At 35.4% G+C, this 20,182-nt stretch overlaps 1 protein-coding gene across 7 annotated transcripts in view; it reads right to left on the bottom strand.

Annotated features, from left to right (window-relative positions):
- The window catches only part of LOC101738258 (hemicentin-1), a 304,965-nt gene that overhangs the window by 201,355 nt on the left and 83,428 nt on the right, over nucleotides 1-20,182 (bottom strand). For 2 of the 7 annotated variants that reach the window (XM_062671910.1, XM_062671913.1), the window contains exons 1-2: nucleotides 10,462-10,789; nucleotides 6,530-6,646 (exon numbers count right to left, since the gene is read on the bottom strand). The exons of 3 other annotated variants lie outside the window; for them this stretch is intronic. The gene's annotated coding sequence lies outside the window, so the exon portion shown is untranslated. Of the gene's footprint in view, nucleotides 1-6,529; nucleotides 6,647-10,461; nucleotides 10,790-20,182 lie in introns of those variants that run through there. 2 more of the 7 variants (XM_038015171.2, XM_062671911.1) reach the window with 1 other exon arrangement.

Here is a 20,182-nt window from a genome sequence, read left to right as displayed (position 1 = left end):
TTCACTGGGTTTATAAACAAAAAACCGCTACAAGGTTATACTGCAACCTTGACGTAACTTATAAAGCCTCTTTCTTGTATTTAACTAAAGTTTGGATACAATGACAGTCGGCACGAAAATAACTAGCACGTGCTGTTTCCAAGACGCAAGGGGAATTTCACATTGGCAACCGAATATCATGCATTTTGATCGTTATCAGGAATACTGAACATTTATTTCGTGTCTGAATTACGAAACTTTGCCGGTTGAAAATAAATAAAGTGATTCTAGCAAAAGCAATTTCACACTTCTTATTCTTGCGTTTATTCTACGAGTTTGTGTGAGTGTGTTTTATTATTGCTTAAACTGCTGAAATAGCTCACGGCCCACCTATTGTTAAGCGGGAAACCTTGAAATCCCAGCTTTGCGGAACACATTACTGCTGTTGCAGAATCACTGGATATATAACCCTAAAATTCCTATATACATCATAATACGTAATAATACCTATTTATTTTGCTTATTAAGATATCTTAAATGGAGTTCTTAGGAAATAATAATAATTAAAACCCACCGAAAACGGTACCACCCACCATCTAGGTCAGTTACAACGAAAACCGGGCGCTTGTAATGAGCAAGTCACTGGGATATTTAATTCTGGTTTGAATCTAAACAAAAGGCCAAATGGGAGGAAGAACTTTCCTTGGATTGCCTGTCCCGAAAAATAGAAAACAAACATTTTTTTCTCGATAAGTATTATTATATTACATATAATAATAATAATAATAATAATATTGGAAAATAGCACTCATAAAATTTACTATGACCGCGCAATACTAACCGATAGAACCATACACTACAACCGTCCCGATATTACCGTACGAGACAAAATAAATAAAATCACTTACCTGATCGATATAGCTGTCCCTAACACTCACAACCTACAAAAAACAATAGCAGAAAAAATACACAAATATGCAGACCTTAAGGATGAAGTTTTAAGAATCTGGAAACAACAAAAAGTATACATTGTCCCTCTAGTATTGTCCACAACTGGTGTTATTCCAAAACATATACATCATGGTTTGAAGCTCCTTGACCTAAAACCTAACACCTACATACTTCTTCAAAAAGCTGCTATATTAAACACGTGCAGAATTGTACGAAAGTTTCTGCAAATAGAATATGATCAACCACATAATGCAATAGTTAGCCAACCCCAAGAAACCGTGACATTTACTTGACCGAGTCCGTAAATGTCACTAAAGTACTACCAGCATAAGCTGAGAAAATAAAAATTTTAAAAATAATAATAATAAAGCTTTATTTAATTCCATGCATAGTACACATTAAACGATAACAATTGGTAAATTTTTAATGCTTAATTATAAATTTTTGGTGTTTGATTATTATTTGTTTTAATTTTCCATTACCTAATTATTCAATGCATGGACCCCGTTCCGGTAAAAGCCTCCCCCAAGGAATGCCATCCTTCTCTGTCCTTAGTTCTGTCCATAGAGTCTTTTTATTTGGCCAATGTAGTAGAAGGTATATTCGTCGTCTTTGATTATCTGTTCTCCTAGGCGGCGAACTTCGCTCAAACCTATTATATCATGCTTAATATCTTCTAGTGCAGCTTCGAGCTCAACAGAAGACAATGATCTTACGTTGAGGGTGCAAATGTATGCGGCATTTTTCATTTTGACAATTGTTCTTGGGGGGTTTTGGTCGAACTCTCCCGCGGTGACCGGCCGTATTGGGAGATTATGGGTTGGAGGAGGGTCCGATTTTGATTGCTATGCTGTGTTGTAGTCTGATGACTTCGATTGGCGTTGGGTTGATTCTGTCTGAGCGCGAATTAGTTTGGGCTTTTGTATTATATAATTCTTCTTAGTCTTAGTCTTAATAAAGCGTAAAGAGCTACAAGTCCAACTACAGAAAGAAAAAGATGCAGGAAATACCGCCTTTATAAAATACGACAAAATTATTATACTGAGCAACAAAAAACCCACACAGAAACAGTCAAGTAAAAGAAACCTATCAGAGTCCCCAGAAACGCTCCACCCAGCCAATCAATATGTTCAACAGACTAGCAAACAACCACCTAAGAAAAATAAAGGGGACATGAAGAATTATATATATTACATATACTAATATTTTATCGAATTAAATTATAAAAAAAACTAAGGAAAAAGGAAAGAAAAACCAAAATTTATGACGTCATTAACAACGTCACCTTCGGAGGTTTTTTTTTTAAACTAAATTAAATTAGAGTCGATACGTTACTACAGTATTCCATAAAACACTAAATATCTTCATTTCAATATTTGTTAAACCAAAAACGTGTCCGCATCGTCAAGTCAAAGTCTCGATTCCATTATAGTAGGTACGAGGCACGTGAGATATTATAATCCTACTAATATTATAAATGTGAAAGTTTGTAAGAATGTGTGGATGTATGGTATGTTTGTTAGTCTTTCACGCAAAACCTATTGGATGGATTTTGATGAAGCTTTACAATAATATAGCTTATACATCAGATTAAACTATAAGCTATAGTTTTTTTTTATTTTTATTGCTTAGATGGGTGGACGAGCTCACAGCCCACCTGGTGTTAAGTGGTTACTGGAGTCCATAGACATCTACAACGTAAATGCGCCACCCACCTTGAGATATAAGTTCTAAGATCTCAGTATAGATTCAGTTACAACGGCTGTCCCACCCTTCAAACCGAAACGCATTTCTGCTTCACGGCAGAAATAGGCAGGGCGGTGGTACCTACCCGCACGGACTCACAAAAGGTCCTACCACCAGTAAAAGTTACCAGTTTAGCGGTAGGCAGCGGCTTGGCTCTGCCCCTGGCATTGCTGAAGTCCATGGGCGACGGTAACCACTCACCACCAAGTGGGCCGTATGCTCGTCTGCCTACAAGGGCAATAAAAAAAAAACTTATAAAGATATTTTCTGAATTATACATAATATAACGATAAGTGTCAAGTAAATAGGAAAAAACCTGCCATGTGCGAGCTATTTTTGCGTGCGCTGCAAAAACCATTGGAGTTACACGTATATAATGTATAATTTAAATGTTCATCTTAAATAGTTCTACAAAAAAGTCTGCGACTGCATATATCTATCTTTTATGATTAAGCAATTATAGCCAAATAGTGAACCACAAATACAATAAAAATTGATAATTTAGTTATAACGCAGATTTAGTAGTAACAAATTGATCCTTACATCAAATACCTTTATCGGATCTAATATTTAAATTAGTTACTGGTAGTTTTAGTATTTACTGTTTAGTAGGACCTCTTGTGAGTACGCACTGATAGGTACCACCACCCTGCCTGTTTTTGCCGTGAAGCAGTAATGCGTTTCGGTTTGAAGGAAGGGGCAGCCGTTGTAACTATACTGAGACCTTAGAACTCGCATCTCAAGGTGGGTGGCGGCATTTACGTTGTAGATATCTATGGGCTCCGGTAACCACTTAGCATTAGACTCAGGTGGGCTTTGAGCTCGCCCATCGATCTAAGCAATAAAAAAAAAGTTAAACTTTGTATTTTACACTACATCATTTGGATAAATATTTGAATAATTATGATAACAAACAACCGATATTATGAAAGATGAAGAAAGAAAATTCAATTAGATCAATAATAAATAACAGTTTTCGAAGCGAAGTGAGGGCTGAGCGCTAGCTAGTATCATAATATATTTAAAAAAAAAGGACAACCTAACTAAAAAGGTAACTTCATACTTCAGAAAATTGCGCATATTAAAATATCGATGTAAATAAAATATTTTGATAATTAGATTGAATAAGGGATCTTCTCTTCGTTTTGAGTTCATTCTGAGAACCTGTAGATTAAAATTAATCACTGACAACTTCTGAGAGCATGGCTGTCTCTTTTAAGTTTTATTTTATTGCTGTCTTATCTTCAATATTGTAATAATAATTATTTATTTTTAAAATACTGAGAACAGGTTCAACCTAACCTATATTAAAAACTTCTTCATTTGTAAAAAATATTTCAGACGTTGGTTTTACATGCGTGAACAAAATATGCAAAAGAGCATTGAAATTTGTTTTAACTTATTTTTTCTTGTACTTAGCAATCATTTTTTGAATAGATCGAATGCGTTTATATGAGTGAACACCGTCACGCATCGTGAAACTTCAGGTCTGCATATCAATTTTAAAGTTATTATTACGCAAATTACTTTATGGAGATTTTATTTTATTACACAATGTGACCCCTTCATTGTGGAACAATTCTTTAGACCACGACGACTGTGTAAGATACAACAACAACTCCAACATTTTGCTATAATGCAAGCACAGTGGCAAAATACAGACTGGTACCAAGGTTGTCGATGATATTATGAATAAGCTCTCGTTTGATAAAGTAGATTGAAAGCTCTACATAACAATAAGCATTAGCTTGCTGTGCCCATGACATAACCGATTTCCTTGAAAGAGAGTGATCATTAAAGCAATGATTTTTTTCAATTGTCCGTGTAGGCAGACGAGCATACGGCCCACCTGATAGTTAGTGGTTACCGTCGCCCATAGACTTTAGCAATGCCAGGGGCAGAGCCAAGCCGCTACCTACTGTTAAGTACTCTCCACAAGCCTCGTTTGAAGAAGGATATGTCATAGCGCTCGGGAAACATCGTGGAGGGGAGCTCATACCAAAGCCGAATGGTACGTGGCAAAAAATATCTCTGGAAACGCACTGTGGATGAACGCAGTGGCTCCAGGTAGTATGAATGAACTCCACTCCGGTGGCGGGCGGTGCGATGGTAAAAACGAGATGATGGTATCATCTCAAACAATTCCTCAGTAGGATCCCATGTGGGATGTACGGTTAGTTCTTTTGATAGAAAACGTTAAAGCTAAAAGAACACCAAAAGTACTTTAAAGTAGATACAAATGTAAATTTAAATCTTGAATAGATAATTCAACTTTGACATCCCTGAATTCAGTATCCGTACTTATCAAACGGTCAAAGTCGTCCTAATAGCTAGGAGGGAATAAAGTTACATTCATTTGCATACATTACCTTCTCTTAAGAAAGTTACCACCAAAGTTTTGTTCCAGTTCAGACTTTTGTATTAAGAACTTTTACGTTCAAATAAAATATTTAGTGATTTCTTATTTAGGCACTGTTACAATTGCTATTGTAACGGTTAGGCTTATGGGGAATTATTATTGGGAATTAAGGTAAAAACAATCCCAAAACTTCCCTATCTAAAACAATCCTAAAACTTCCCTAACTTAAACGAAATTTTCGAATCTAAGAGAACACGATGGAAATCAAACATCTTACATTATATAAAATGATCTAAGTCAAACAGTAATCACTCAGAAACACCAACCGCTCTAAAATCATTAACGTTATTTGCCAAAGAGCTACTATTAAGTTTATCATTTGAAAAACAATTTGGTAATCCTAGTATTCCAATACATATTAAGAAACTAGTGGAAACAAGAGGTCCTACCACCAGACCCTGATTAGATTGAAATACTTGAGATGTGTTTAAGAAGACTTATCGGCACAAATAGCCAGGACGTTGGTGCTAAATTCCAACTCTCAATACGAACCAATAAGGCGTTCTAAAACATTTACTTCAGACGTTGTAAAAAAAAGTAACAAGCTTAACCTTTCGATCAGTGGTAAAACACCCAAGTTACCAATGCAACAAACCCATTTGAACAGCCAGAGCCGAGCAACGTAACGCGAAATAAATTCACAAAAGTTTCCGATGCTCCTTGCGGCGGTAACATTGTACGTTTGAGATAACCGTTTCACTTGATACGTATTCCATTTCATGTATTAAGTAACCAGTTCCGTGCCAGCATTGTACTAGAATAATATATTATTAACTGTCAAAGTATCATACAAAAATTTGACTTTGTTCTTCCTTAAGACATCAGGGCGAAGTTTTTGCTTCTTGGCACAAATGGGTGGGTGGTAATAGCTACTGATATGACCTTGTTATGTGCTCTGCCTCAGCCTAAATCTATCTTGAAATCTAAAGCTACTTTTAAAAAGGGCTTTACGTCCAATCAAACACTTTTCTTAATTTAAACATATTATTATTTAGATGTGTATTATGAACAGGATTAATATTATTGTATTTATCATAATTGAATGCGTTTTAATAGATCATTTGCATTGTATCATTTTGCATTCGATGCGTGTAATAAAGATTAACATAATATCGTTATATAATTAATGTTTTGTTCGAACAAAAAGAGTAATTTCGAAATATAATTTTCAATTCCTTTTTCAGATTATCTTATGACAAAATAATGGATGAACGGTGACAAAGAGTCTCCTTAGAACTGTTTGGGTTTTGGTAATAGACATATGTTATTAGACGTATAGACAATTACGGTGGGAAATTTTAGCTTGAGCCTTGAACCTATGTTTTTATACGGCAGACCGCTGATTTTGATCGGAAGTTGTATCTTTACATTACAGTCCTGTTTCTAACGCAGAGCAGTCAAGCCTTGCTATTTGAACTAGCGGCCCCGCAGTACCTTTTTTTCCACAGGAGAAAATCGCCGGATCCCCACCCGCGCGGCAGGTGGGGTATGTGGGAGTTGAACCTCACTAAAAACTCCTGCCGCTCACAACCGGCGCCCTGGCCCTAGTACCTAGTCAGAATTCGACAATAATTAGTAAAAATTTTAAGTTTAATCATTAGTATGATTTTATTGTCAAACACTATTATTATACTTTTAACACAATCACAGATTTCGCCAAAACTACACTATAGATAAATAATATTAAAGACAAAAAATATGAATCTATTCTCAATTTGACCACAGACTTTAAGCAATACCAATAGTTTGACAATTGACAATAAATAAAGAGTATATTTATATGTATGTGTTGTGTCAAATGCATGGTAGTGTTAGTAATGATTTTTTAAATGATTTAATGATTTTTATGCATAATTAAAAAAAACTAGAGGTCCCGCAGTAGGTCCCGAAATTCGAGTATAATTAATTGGAATTGTAAGTTTGTACACTATTAAGATAGTATTATATATTTCTATGATCTTAAATTTCGCCAAGACTACACTATAAAAAATATTAACAAAGACAAACAATATTTAATCTATTCTCAATTTGACAACAAACGTCAAGAACAAAAGTTTGACAATAAATAGTATGCATGCGTGTGTGCGTCAAATACATGGTATGTAGTGTGTGTAATGTTTTCTTTATTGATTTAATGTATCTTTTCTGCATTATTTACAAAAAAAATTTGCATTGTGCACTTCTTCTCTGTATTCTCTATAAGTGTGGAAAATTTCATACTCCTCCGTCCACGCAATTTTCGTAAAAAGGGATACAAAACTTTTACTTGACGTATTAATATATAGATATTAGCATTCTGCACACCTTCTCTATATTCTGTGTAAGTATAGGACTACTCCTCTGTCCGCGCAATTTTCGTAAAAAGGGTTACGAATTTTTTGCTTCACGTATTAATAAATAGATAGTTGGATGGCCACTTGGGAATTGCTTTATTTCTCTCTCACCGTCATTATCAGTCAAAAGACATACAGTAAATAGGCCTGATCATCCCAATCCATCACAATATATGAAATACAGTAAAAGCTCCTTAATCGCGAGGAATAAGTTCCGTGAATTTGTTGCGTGAATACATAAACAGTGAATATGGAAAAGCGCCTTTACAAAGGATATTCGTTTGGATACCTACGTATTGGAATCCTTTTTATTAACGTGTGGTTACCGATGTACCGATTAGATCTGACCAAATTTCTCCTATTTTGAATCGACGACCCTATAATCAGCGTGATGACAGCAAATGAAATCATATATGAATACTTCAATGTCGTAGTTGGGAGACGATTTTATAAGTAGGCATCACGAGATTATTTTTTTTATTGCCTAAATAGTTATCCCATGGACATCAACGACGTAAATGTCGCCAACCATCTTGAGACATAAGTTATTTATCTAAGTTTTACAGTACAGCGGCTGCTTCACTCTTCACACCGAAATGCATTACTGCTTCACCACAGTAATAAGCAGGGTGGTGGTATCTGGCCGTGCAGGCTCACAAGACGCCCTACCACCAGGAATGCTGTTACCCTTGATTGACCATTGAAAGGGTAGTTTACCCTTGAAACTGGAACACATAATTATGCCATTGCATAGCAACAAGCCATGCTGGGCGAACTGATAATTTCTCCTAGAATCAGTAAAAAAAGATATAGCACCTACCTATGCATTCAATGTATTTTCGATTCATTTGAAAATTTAATGAAATTTAAATCACTTGCCAAACGCTCTAAACTATCTGTGGTTTAATTGCGTTATTATTATCAGGGATTTCAATTAAAATAATTAATTGCTCGCCAGATTTATTAAAATGAAAACTTGTATGCATGTATTATAAATGAGCAGCGAGGTTTTAATATTTTTTGTTCTTTTCACAGACAGGAGGAAAAGAAGAAAAAAGAATCCTGAAACGTTCCCGTGTCTACGTTGAGACTGGGACAAAAAGAAAAAGTTCCAATATAAGGTTGAAAATTACATCTCTTATATTTTTTCAACTGGACGCACGACTACACCGCGAGATAAATTAAAAAATATAACAAGCTTTTGATCAGAAGATTTAAGTTCACGCGGCCATATATATTTTTTGGAGGAAGGTCTTACTAGTACCTCGGAGGATTACCTGTTTCACCAGAACGGGTGAATAAGCATAGGGTCAGACGAAACGGTCCAATTTGCTAACAGCTGCCCGAGCGCCATCGAAAGAGACCTAACAGCTCAAGGGCAACTGCTTCGCAAATACATCTACTATCGGGTCAGAATCACGACCCACTGATAAGATCCAGCGAGAAAATCAGCGAACTGTTGTATGGATTAGGTTTTACATTGAACTCTTTAACGAGTTCGACGAGTTCAGCTAGGGGCGTCCTAATGGCAAGATAGTGGAACGAATTAATCCTTCAGGACGTATCTTTTTGTTTACTCTTGTAAGCAGAAGAGCATACGATCCACCTGATGGTGACCTACCTGATGGTGGCTACCATCGCCCATGGACGTCAGCAGTGCCAGGGGCTTTTCGAAGGTTACGGCTGTGGTCTGAACTTTATTCGTGATTAGGGACTTGTTTCTACTCGAGTAGTAAGCAGCCATATCATCGGCGAAGAGAGCTGAGTCGGCGGCGACCGGGGTTCAACCTCCTAATCCTTCAAAGTAAGTTAGGTACTAAGGTTCTCCTGTAAATCTCCTCTTTCCTGATTTCGCAGGGCTAGAAAACCTAGCTAGGGAGATCTTTAATGATATTTTTCCCATTATGAGCGACCACATAGAAGGTCAAAGACTTTCATATCAAGTTCTCATTATTTGTTAAAAATTTAACGTCAGCTACGAGTATAACCGAGCTACGGAGCACACCTCTTTATATCTAATATATTTTTTATGAAAAGTAAACAGCTAAAAACTCATTTCTGTAGAAAAGGTCTTAAAGCAACTATGTTTCAAAGACATAAAATAGGTGTCACCTATACACAAACTAAAAGACAACAATATCATTAAAATTTAAAGACAAAGCATAAAGTAATTCTATTAAATATATAGAGTATATTTAGTATCAACATAAAAACTGTCTGAAATAAATTAGATTGAACAGGATTCCATATTATTATGAAAACTAACAGGCTTAATACTCAAAGAGAAAAAAAATGTGTTTCAATTCACCAATGAGATTTTTGTCTGGATAAAACGATATGTGAATAGTGCTTACACATTTAACTATTGCACTGAAAAATTATTTAAATCTAACTATTTTCAGCAAATCGAAATGGTTATACTTCGTGCATCTAATAAACTCTGTTTCGATAGCAACGTTTCTGCTCACCTCGGAACTGTATACCTGCGTGAATATACGAGTAGATAAGTCTTCTGCTCCCACGTTGATTCAACGTGAATTCAATTTAGTCAGGGCTCAGTGGCGAAAACGATTTTTTGTAAACGAACAAATACGTATTCACAATAACCGCTATTTAGATTGTTGACTTGCGATAGAGTGTACTGAGAGTCTGCGTCGATTGGTAAAGACGTTCTACCTATTTTTGTACCTAACCAATCAAGTTTAACGATTTTAAAAATGATGTAATTCCATCATAATTAAGTCTTTGACCTCCTATTTGAAAATGAAGAATAGCACCTTCGAACATACTCCTCCTTCTTGCGTCGTATTCCTCATTGCTGAGGGTCGTGACCACCCTTTTGTATCACCTTCGCACGCACGATCTTTCTCCATCCATTCTTGTCTCTGGCGGTGTGGAGGGCGTTGTGAAACGTGGAGTACCCTTGCCCTTATATATATAATATATAATTTTATATTTATATATTTCGAATATACAAGTGAACTAAATATCTCGGTAGGGCGTTAGCAAAAAATAAAGTAAATTAATACTCACATTTTTTTTATGTTTCAAGCACTGCTATAATCGATGAAAAACAGGAATCACACAAAACAGGTCACATTAAAATTAAATAGAAAACAACAAAGTACATTCGTGCTCAGAAGTTCATTAAATATTCAAACGAGGAAAAGTGAAAATAATGAAAAAAAATACGAGACTTTGCTCGTAGTACACTCGACAGCAAAATCTCTGAACACCGACGAGCACTGAAAATCAGAGCAAAAAAAAATTACAAATAATATGATTTGAAAAATACTGTGTTCGTGTTTAACTCGAGACGATATTAATGGCGTTTGAACTGACAACTGACTTGCTACAGACTGAAATTTAAGGACACTTAATAACTTCCCTCATGTCAATTAAGCATAATTGTATTGACCTAAGCTAACCCGAGCGATCTAATTCGGTAGCGATGCAACCGGCTTACTTTTGCTAATGCATTTGGAATGATTACATTAAAAGCAAAGTGTCTATTTGTGTTTTTTGTGTGTATACGTTGATTTGAATTTTTTTGACGCAGCAATGATCGATACTTCATTTCCGTAGAGTACAAGTATGAAATACAGTGAATTTGAGATGAGAATGAAAAAGTTGAGCATTCGCAACTAGGTACAAACTTTAAAGAAAAAACATTAATAATTAAACTATTTAAATAACATAGTTAAATATAATATAATATAGTTATAACTAAACTACATTCCTTATTATAGTTTAATTAGTACACCTAATTTAATAAGTAAATTACTTAATGTTACTTTGACTCGTGAGGTCTAAATCTTAGTTTAATAAAATAATGGTTATTCCATACTTAAGCCGAAACGCGCTACTAGCTAGCTTCGCCACAGAAAAAAGCAAGATGGAAGTAAAAACAAGCTTGTTAATAACACGTCCTACTCGCAGTAATAGCTCAATCTATATTTGTTACGGATTTGATTTATGTTATGTTCGTTACCTATCTATTTCTACCTACGAGACATGAACACCGGCATATTCGCATGACTTGATATAAATACACCGGGCGTCTTATTTATCAGGCCACGGCTTCACTTGAAAAACTGAGCCATCGATTTTGTTTTTTTAAGATTTATAAAATTTAAAAATATTGCGACCTCGTATATTTCTTGCTATCCAACAAGTGTCTAATTACTCAGCAGTTACAAATTCAAGCCAATGCGGAGATGTGCCGCTTTCGATGAGTTTTTTTAATAATTTCGACCAGGTTTTAGATAGTGAAATGTTTAATCAAAGTTAAGGTCGCCTGTCGCCTACTTATCGAGTACCTGCTGATTTTAAATTGCCTTTCTCAAGAATAACTTTTGTTAGTACATTGTTTGAAGTAAAAGGCGATAGGAAAGTTCAGTTTGTAGTTAGATAGGATGGACAACGAGCATTGGCATTCTATTTGTCCCATCATATACTCTCAACCATTTAATAGTAATAAGTAAAATCCAAAATTAAATAGGGGCTATTTCTGTAAATTTATGATAAATATTTAAATCTACTGAAATATGACGAGTAAGGTCTCTAAGTATCGTAAGTAAGCAGGTATATAGCAAGAATCATTATTTAGAATGTCGTTTAAGAAGAAAAAAAACTAACTAATTTATAGGAACAATAACTTTAAGTTAAAGACTCTTTTCATCTAGCGTGTCTGTAATTAAATTTACTTGTATAGTTTTTAAATCAATACCTGTATACAGTTTTATAAATGGCTTTATATCATTTTCTTGTCTCTTCTTTTGCTGTCACCTTTCGTTCTTCTTTTATTTTATCGTCACCTTTTTATCAGCTTCCTCCGAATAGATTGAAGTCGGTCTACCTAGGCATCGTGATGGACTCTGTAGCCGCCACAAAGTAATTGAATGTATATAAATATTTTAAATATCTATACTTATATACTAATATTATAAAGAGGAAAGATTTGTTTGTTTGTTTGTATTGAATAGGCTCCGAAACTACTGAACCGATTTGAAAAATTATTTGACTGTTTGGAAGCCACACTATTCCCAAGTGACGTAGGCTATAATCTTTTTTGAAAAAAATTAGGGATCCTTACCAAAACTCCAATAATGTAACCCTAAGGTGTAAAAAAATTACCTAAAATATTCTTTACATCGCGTGCCCTGCGAAAATTATTGATGATAGAATAAAATTATGTACTACGACTTTATAGAACACATTATTATGTACAAAAAATGTCTCGACAGCATATGTCTAACTATTATAGTTATGCCGCAAAAAGTGTTGCTTTATTTAAAATTGAATATTTTGTTAAAGACCCGAGCGGAGCCGGAGCGGACCGCTAGTTATTATATAAGACAGGTTTTAGAAATCGGAAGTAGTGTTTTTGGAAACAATTATACAACATAACGTTTCTGCGATGAATGAACATGGTATAATTAAAATTACACGCCCATAAATTTAGCGTGATTACCGGTTTCAGACCTCATTGCGAGACCGCGGGCGTAACTACAACTGTTTTGCCACTTTCCGGGCGAAGCAATCGTGTGTCTTAGTTGAATCCGGGATTTTCATGCCGATATTAAAAACCCTTTTATTTTTGCAATGAAGTTGAGAGTTCAAATCTATGTCCCAAGGTGGATTCAACTTAAAAATGACCAAGAGGTGTCCTAAAAAGGCAGGTTGTGACCTCAACTAACAATGTACTTCATTAAAAAAGCATAGTGTAATTGGTGCTCCATATTTTTTGCTTATACGAACAAGCTACATACATATATAAGGCATGGTTACCAAAGAGCATAGACATCAAAAAGTAAATGCTCGAGGTCTCAATTCTTTCATGTCTCAATTTTATCGTACAATGGCTGCCACACTCTTAAAACCGGAACGCATTACTGCTTCACAGTAGAAATAGGCAGGGTGGTATTACTTATCCGTGCGGGCTCTCAAGACACCCTACCACCAGTTAGATTTTGTATTTGGTTATTTACTTCAAAATATGTATTAAATAGTCAGCCAAAACACACTGACCGTATTGATTTATAAACATACTACACGTGAGTCATTTCGGGTAAATGTGAAATAATTTTCGCGCGGTCCAAACGATGACAAATTACACGTTGGGGACGTTAACGTGTGTCGTATAAATTGAACAAGTTTTTGTGATGGTTGAATTTCGATTTTTTCGTCAACGTCAGAAAGGGAGGACCCGATTTTTTTTTTTAATAATTTTCTTGTCTCTCCGATTACAGTCCATCGAAAAGATAAAAGAGATATAACATCCAAAACATTGAAAAGCATACATTTTCCATCGCGTTGATCTAGACTGCGGCTGCTGATTCTGATTCTAAGATATTTGTTACCTGACGAACCCTAGATTTAAGCAGTTGAATATTTAAAAAAAAACTCTAATAAGATCCCATTCCAGTGCTGTTCCAATATATCCGATATTCTTTAAAAAAAATACTTCAACTACAATATTTCGACAGTGTCAATATCATCAATCTAATCAATTGATCATTTCTCTATAGAAAATGCAAACTTTCCCTGAAGCTACCAGTTAATTGAAATATCCACTAAGTAAGAAATTATTTACCCAACACAAAATTCTACAAACGATGGCTCTCTTTGTAAACAACATTTCTAAAAGTGTAAACTCGGTCGAACCTTAAAGCGGCGGTCGGGACTCCGTTAGTTCAACCAGAAGTTTCGTCGCTGCAAGTATTTCTCTTTGTGAATTTATCTCTATGCCTTTTAGAGCTTTTATATATGTGGTTCTTAAATTTATTTTGTCTCCGATATAAGCTTTTAGTGCTGTAAACGTACAAGTTATGTCACGTTCTGTCGGAAGCTCATAGGCGATTAAGCGACTCGTTTTTAGAAATTACGACCCATGTCAACAGCAATACTTACACACAAGTAATAAGTCACTCAGGCTTTTTTCCTAACTGAGAATGCCGGGCTTAAGGGATCTTTTCCGAAAACGAAATAGTTTTGTAGTGTTTTTTGTAGGCAAAACAAGGCCATAACCATCATAATGTGCTGATCCAATGAGATCAAAATCTTTCTTTTATGGTACCATCGCCGTCCCACTTAAAAAACTGGAACGCAAGATTAATTTGCGGGAAATATTACCTACCCTTAAAAAATATTAATCAAATATAAGTATAATCTTTTTTTTTTTTTCATAAAGAAAAAACACTACTTATTTTGTGCCATCGAAATACGCAAGTGGTGCCTACGCGTCCACCTATATCCTATTAGCAACTATACGAAACAAAACAAAACCTACAACTAACACCTATTTTGCGCAATTCGAATACAGACGTGAAGATAAATCTCGGAAATTCATTAAACAAAGTTCGTTTATTACTGTGGGCGTCGCAATATAATTATACGGCCTTAAAAGTTGCAACGACAGTAAACTATAAAGAGTGAGTTCTCTAATTAAATTTTCCGCTTAAGTGCAGCATTAAGGGGTATATAAATAAGGTACTGATAAAGTTATGACTTGAGGGATAATAGTTTTATTAGCTTTCCCGTTTCTTAGCACTCAGCTTTAAGATGTCGGCTTTATGGTTCGCTGAACCTTTAGTTTTAGTTGTCACAAAAACAAGCGAGTCTTACATAATTTTTAAAAACGCCTTTATTAGCTTCTAGGTCTTTTTGCAAAGATCAAACATATTTTTTTTCAAACTTTCAGACGTCTTGAAAATTTGCTCACGTATCAGAGATTGACGTAAATATAATACTTTTATTATCTTAGCTCAATATACTGTCCAGAAAATAGAGAGTATTTAAATATTAGTTCAACTGGCCATTCAAGTATTTTATAGTTTTTAACTATATAAACTTAGGTTTTGGACGTATTTTTTTCGTTTTATTGTTAGTAGCCATAAAGTCGTCGTCTACTTGTCGATTTCTCCGCTTACTTCTACTAAACTATGAATAATATCCGCACCACCACCCTGCCTATTTCTGCCGTGAAGCAGTAATGCGTTTCGGTTTGAAGGATGGAGCAGCCGTTGTAACTATACTGAGACCTTAGAACTTATATCTCAAGGTGGGTGGCGCTTACGTTGTAGATGTCTATGGGCTCCAGTAACTACTTAACACCAGGTGGGCTGTGACCTCGTCTACCCATCTAAGCAATAAAAAAATATACAAATAATACTAAACAAAAAAATATTTAAGTATATAATATATGAATAATAGTTTCCATGGCTAAGGTTGGACATATTTGGTTAGTTATTCTAATAAAGTCAATTCTTATTAATTTAATAGTACCTCAAAGCTCAGGTTTGGTGGATATAGTCCGTTCTATTCTTCGCCATCTGAAATAGTTAGTTGTATTGCGCTTGTAACTTATTCACGAGTTCGAGTTTCATGAGCCGTCAGTTTGCTCTGCCTTATCAATTGGGGCAACTGAAATTTCTCATGCACAAGACACTGATGTAGTCGATTTTGCACTTCTATTTTTGGGTTTATCCAGTTTGAAGAGTGGGGCAGATGTTGTATTTACTATATAGAACTGAGGCTTAGAACCCATGTCTCGTGGTGGGTGGCGGTATTTATGTTATTGATATCTATGGGTTCTGGTCACCAATTACTAGGTAGACCGTGAGATTGTTTGCCCCTCTAAACAACAAAAAGACTTGTATAAATTGGCTTCCATTCTGTATGAGTTTGTTTTGTTTTAAAAAATCTCTTATTTACGCTCTCGGCTAATCGCTATACACCAAACGAGATGTGAACTCACTCAAGCTCCTAGTTCTATAAAAATACAAATGATGGGTGGATTAGTAGTTTCTTCTGGCTTTCTGGTATTGACCTCAAAGTATTCTCTAAATATTATAATCGGGTACTTCGATCGCAAAACAACATTTACTAGTATATTATAATCCTCAATGCCTCCTCCTCTTAATATGTATGTACATATGCAGGATTACAATATGTGCTATACGGTATTACAATATTGCGAATTTCAGATACGGACCAATCGTGTGTTTCAATTTGAAGAGTGAGAACACTGTTATAAAATCCAATTGCGACTTTGACTTCAATGATGTCTTTGGACTTCATTAGTCACTTCACATGGTCAAACAAGGTAATAATTTGCACAACGTCAAAATATTAAAATATAGTTGACAATTTTCATAATAGTCTTGTGACGATGAATAATGAAGCACCTGTTTACGGTATCGGGATCCAGTACATACAGAAAAAGATTTATATAGTCCCCTTCACTCACAGACTAAAACTTATTAATAAACCATGTATCATAGCTGTGTGTAATGAAGCTACGTGATACTTGAGTTAGCGCTGTTCTGGGTTATAAAACTTTATTATATTTATCATAAAGTCACATTAGCATAGAAAACAAAAATTTCAAAATTATGTACTAATTTTGTAATAAAATTTAGGAAATACATTTTTATGTTTTGAACATTTCGAAATTTGCATTCTCCCCGCTATGACCTACGGCGCGGAAACCTGGACACTGACGGCAGGGCTGGCCCATAAGTTAAGAGTCGCACAGCGGGCGATGGAGAGAGCTATGCTAGGTATTTCTCTAAGGGACAAAATCCGGAACGAAGAAATTCGACGGAGAACCAAAGTCGACGACATAGCTCTCAAAGTTAGCAGGCTGAAGTGGCAATGGGCCGGTCACATCTGTCGAGTCAGCGACGCCAGGTGGGGGAGGAAAGTCCTCGAATGGAGGCCACGGATGGGTATAAGGAGCGCGGGGCGTCCTCCAACCAGGACTGACGACTTAGTGCGCACGGCGGTAAGTCGTTGGATGCGGAAGGCGGAGGACCGCATTATGTGGAAGGCATTGGGGAAGGCCTATGTCCAGCAGTGGGCAGATAAAGGCTGATGGTGATGATGATGATGATGAACATTTCGATCTAAAAAGAAACTTAACCAAGAATAACACAATTACATTCTTCCTTTTTCAATTACCATTGTAGCCCATTTAGAATGATTTCATAATGAACAAAAACTGTAAAAGTGATATGAAATAAGTCGTAGACTTAGCAGAGTCCATGTCCCGAGAGTAATTAATACCGCAAAAACACAATTCTCATTTTTCGAAATGACAAATAATCCTTCGATTTGGTTAAAAATATTATATTCTTTAAAATGCTAGAGTTCTTAATAAAAATACATCAATACTTAACTCTCGTTTACTGGAGAAGAAAAAAAAAATTGTTTATGAAGGTCATTGAATTCTACAACTGACTCCTATTTTATACAGAGCTAACATATTGAATGGTCAATTAAACATCACATTCCGTTCAAAGTAACTTTTAATTGAAACAAAAATTTCAATACATTGAAGTAAAATTTTGTAGCAAATCGACCGTCTAATATCTCAATCCAAAAGTGCCTTTAACGAAACAGATGAATTCTGTGGACCGACGAGCCCGCGGGAGACTGACCAAAGTTGAATAACTAATTTGCATACATCCCCGGGATTCCGAGATGATTTAGTCCTGTGTCAGTGGGATGTTTTGCTTTATTTTTATTTTCGTATGACTGAAACGTGGATAAAATATGTACGAAACTGTTTTTTAGACCTTTTCGTGGAGGCCCACCACGCGTAATATCAAAAACGGCATATATATTTTTTTTTTCTGCGCATATGCTAAATTCGAACCGGGTCACATGTGTGAATGCTTACATTGAACTTTTTATCTTGCAAATTTTCAGTTCATATTATTTAATACTAATCATTCTTAAAACTGGTGCATTTTATATCGTATTTAATGAATAAACTGAAAAAAAGTATCTAAATTACCGATAACAACTGAACCAAGTTTCACAGCAACTGGATGAATAGCAAAACACATAGCGGACAAACAATTTGACTTTTATTCGTATATAGATAGAAGATAATTCGAAGAGTAATTTAATACATTCAATGGATATCACATTTAGCTTCAATGGATAATCTATACCAATATATAAATCTATAGTGGTTTTTACGGATGTTCCGTTATAACTACTGAACCATGCATCCGATTGACTTGAAACTAGGTATCCATGTAGAAAATACATGTACTTATTAGATAAGCTAATATTTATATGAGGGCTGGACTCTCTAATAATAATGACAATAAATAATAATGTTAATTTGAAATTCCCAGCGAAGTGGGCGGGTACGGCTAGTAATATATGTAGTTCACGCTATTTCTAAATTGCTTTCAAAAGGTATGATCTAGATTTAGGCCAAAGGGTCTTACATTACGATTAAGCTCGTTTATCTTCAACAGTAAGTTTTACTTCTTAACGTTTTTTTTTACCTAGTTAATGTCTTTTGTAAAATACTAATTTTTTTTATTCCAATCTTGAGTCCTATTTGAATACACAAAATGACCAACGCCACCACTGTTTGCCATTTTCATTGCCATTTAAAAAACTTTTCTGAACTGCATGAGCATTTATAAGATTATTGCATCATAAGACAGTCAGTGGGCATGAAATGTCTCAATCGATGTTCATTCACGTATAAACCCGTCCAGTTTTAATAATAAATCAGACTTTCATAGTAAATGATGTGGCGTTCATTCCATATGACCACAGTCCAATCAAAACAGTTATTTCATATTAGTCGTTATGTTCAATTAACTTTGCAGCTCTATATAAATTTACTTACGAATTGAAACACAATTTGTGTTGTTATTAAATTGTGAAATAGCTGAAAGATTGAAGTACTCTATTTAATTATATTTAAATCTACACCAACAGAACACTTATCGACTTTCTCGTTATTGTTTCTCTAAGCATTACAATTTGCCTAAACTCTAAACGTGCGGTCGTCTAGCTAAAGTACGATGCCCTGTACAAAACTTGTAAGTCACAAGACCTAAAAATTACTAACGTGGCTCGAGGCCAGTATCGTAACGCCTAACCACTAGAGATCAAGTATACGAACTAACACTGTTACCGCAAACCACACCGATATCTTATGTCTTTCTTGGGAATTTTGTTCGATTGAGTAATATCATTTTGGTTTTCGTAGGCCAAATTTTTGGGAGGTACTGGAAAATTTTGGCTGCTGTTACCACAAATCAATGATCAATCTTCTACAATATCCAGTTTTTAATAATAATATCAAGATTCACAATTCAGGTCTTGTCTGTGTGTTTTTTGTTAGTTCTTTGTTTAGTCTATGGAAATGAGTCGGGTAGAGTGCTATAGTAGGAGCTCACGACTCATTCGTTGGGTCAAATTGTTACCGATGACCACAGACATCAAACTTGAATGTCCCTATTGAGAGGTAACGTCAAAGCCTGATCCGTATACTGTTAATTACATGCTAAATTCCTGCATCACGGAAATCATTACTGCACTCGTGTGAGGTACGGATTTCTTTAGATAAATTGGCACCTACTGATGGTTTACTGCTGATGGAAGGTCTTGTGACCTGCTCGGGTAGATACCACCACCCTGCCTATTTCTCCCGCGAAGTAGTAATGCAATTTCTGCCGTAGTAATGCGTTGCAGTTTGAAGGGTAGGGCAGCCATTATACTGTAAAACTAACACCTTAGAACTCATGTCTCTAGGTGAGTGGCAGCATTTACGTTGTTGTTAACTATGGACTATGAGCTCTTGCAAGCTCATCCAAGCAAAAACAAAAAAAAACCTGCCTTCGAAATTTGAATCATGTTGTATTCCCATCGCTCGAAAAGGTACGTCCAACGTCTTATTTTAAGGATCATAGACTCTTACAATCCACAGATCATTGCA

The sequence above is a fragment of the Bombyx mori genome, chromosome 13 (genome assembly GCF_030269925.1).
Source record: "Bombyx mori chromosome 13, ASM3026992v2".
NCBI lineage: Eukaryota > Metazoa > Arthropoda > Insecta > Lepidoptera > Bombycidae > Bombyx > Bombyx mori.
The sequence above is the reverse complement of the archived record's forward strand: the minus strand, read 5'-3'. Positions and strand labels throughout refer to the sequence as shown.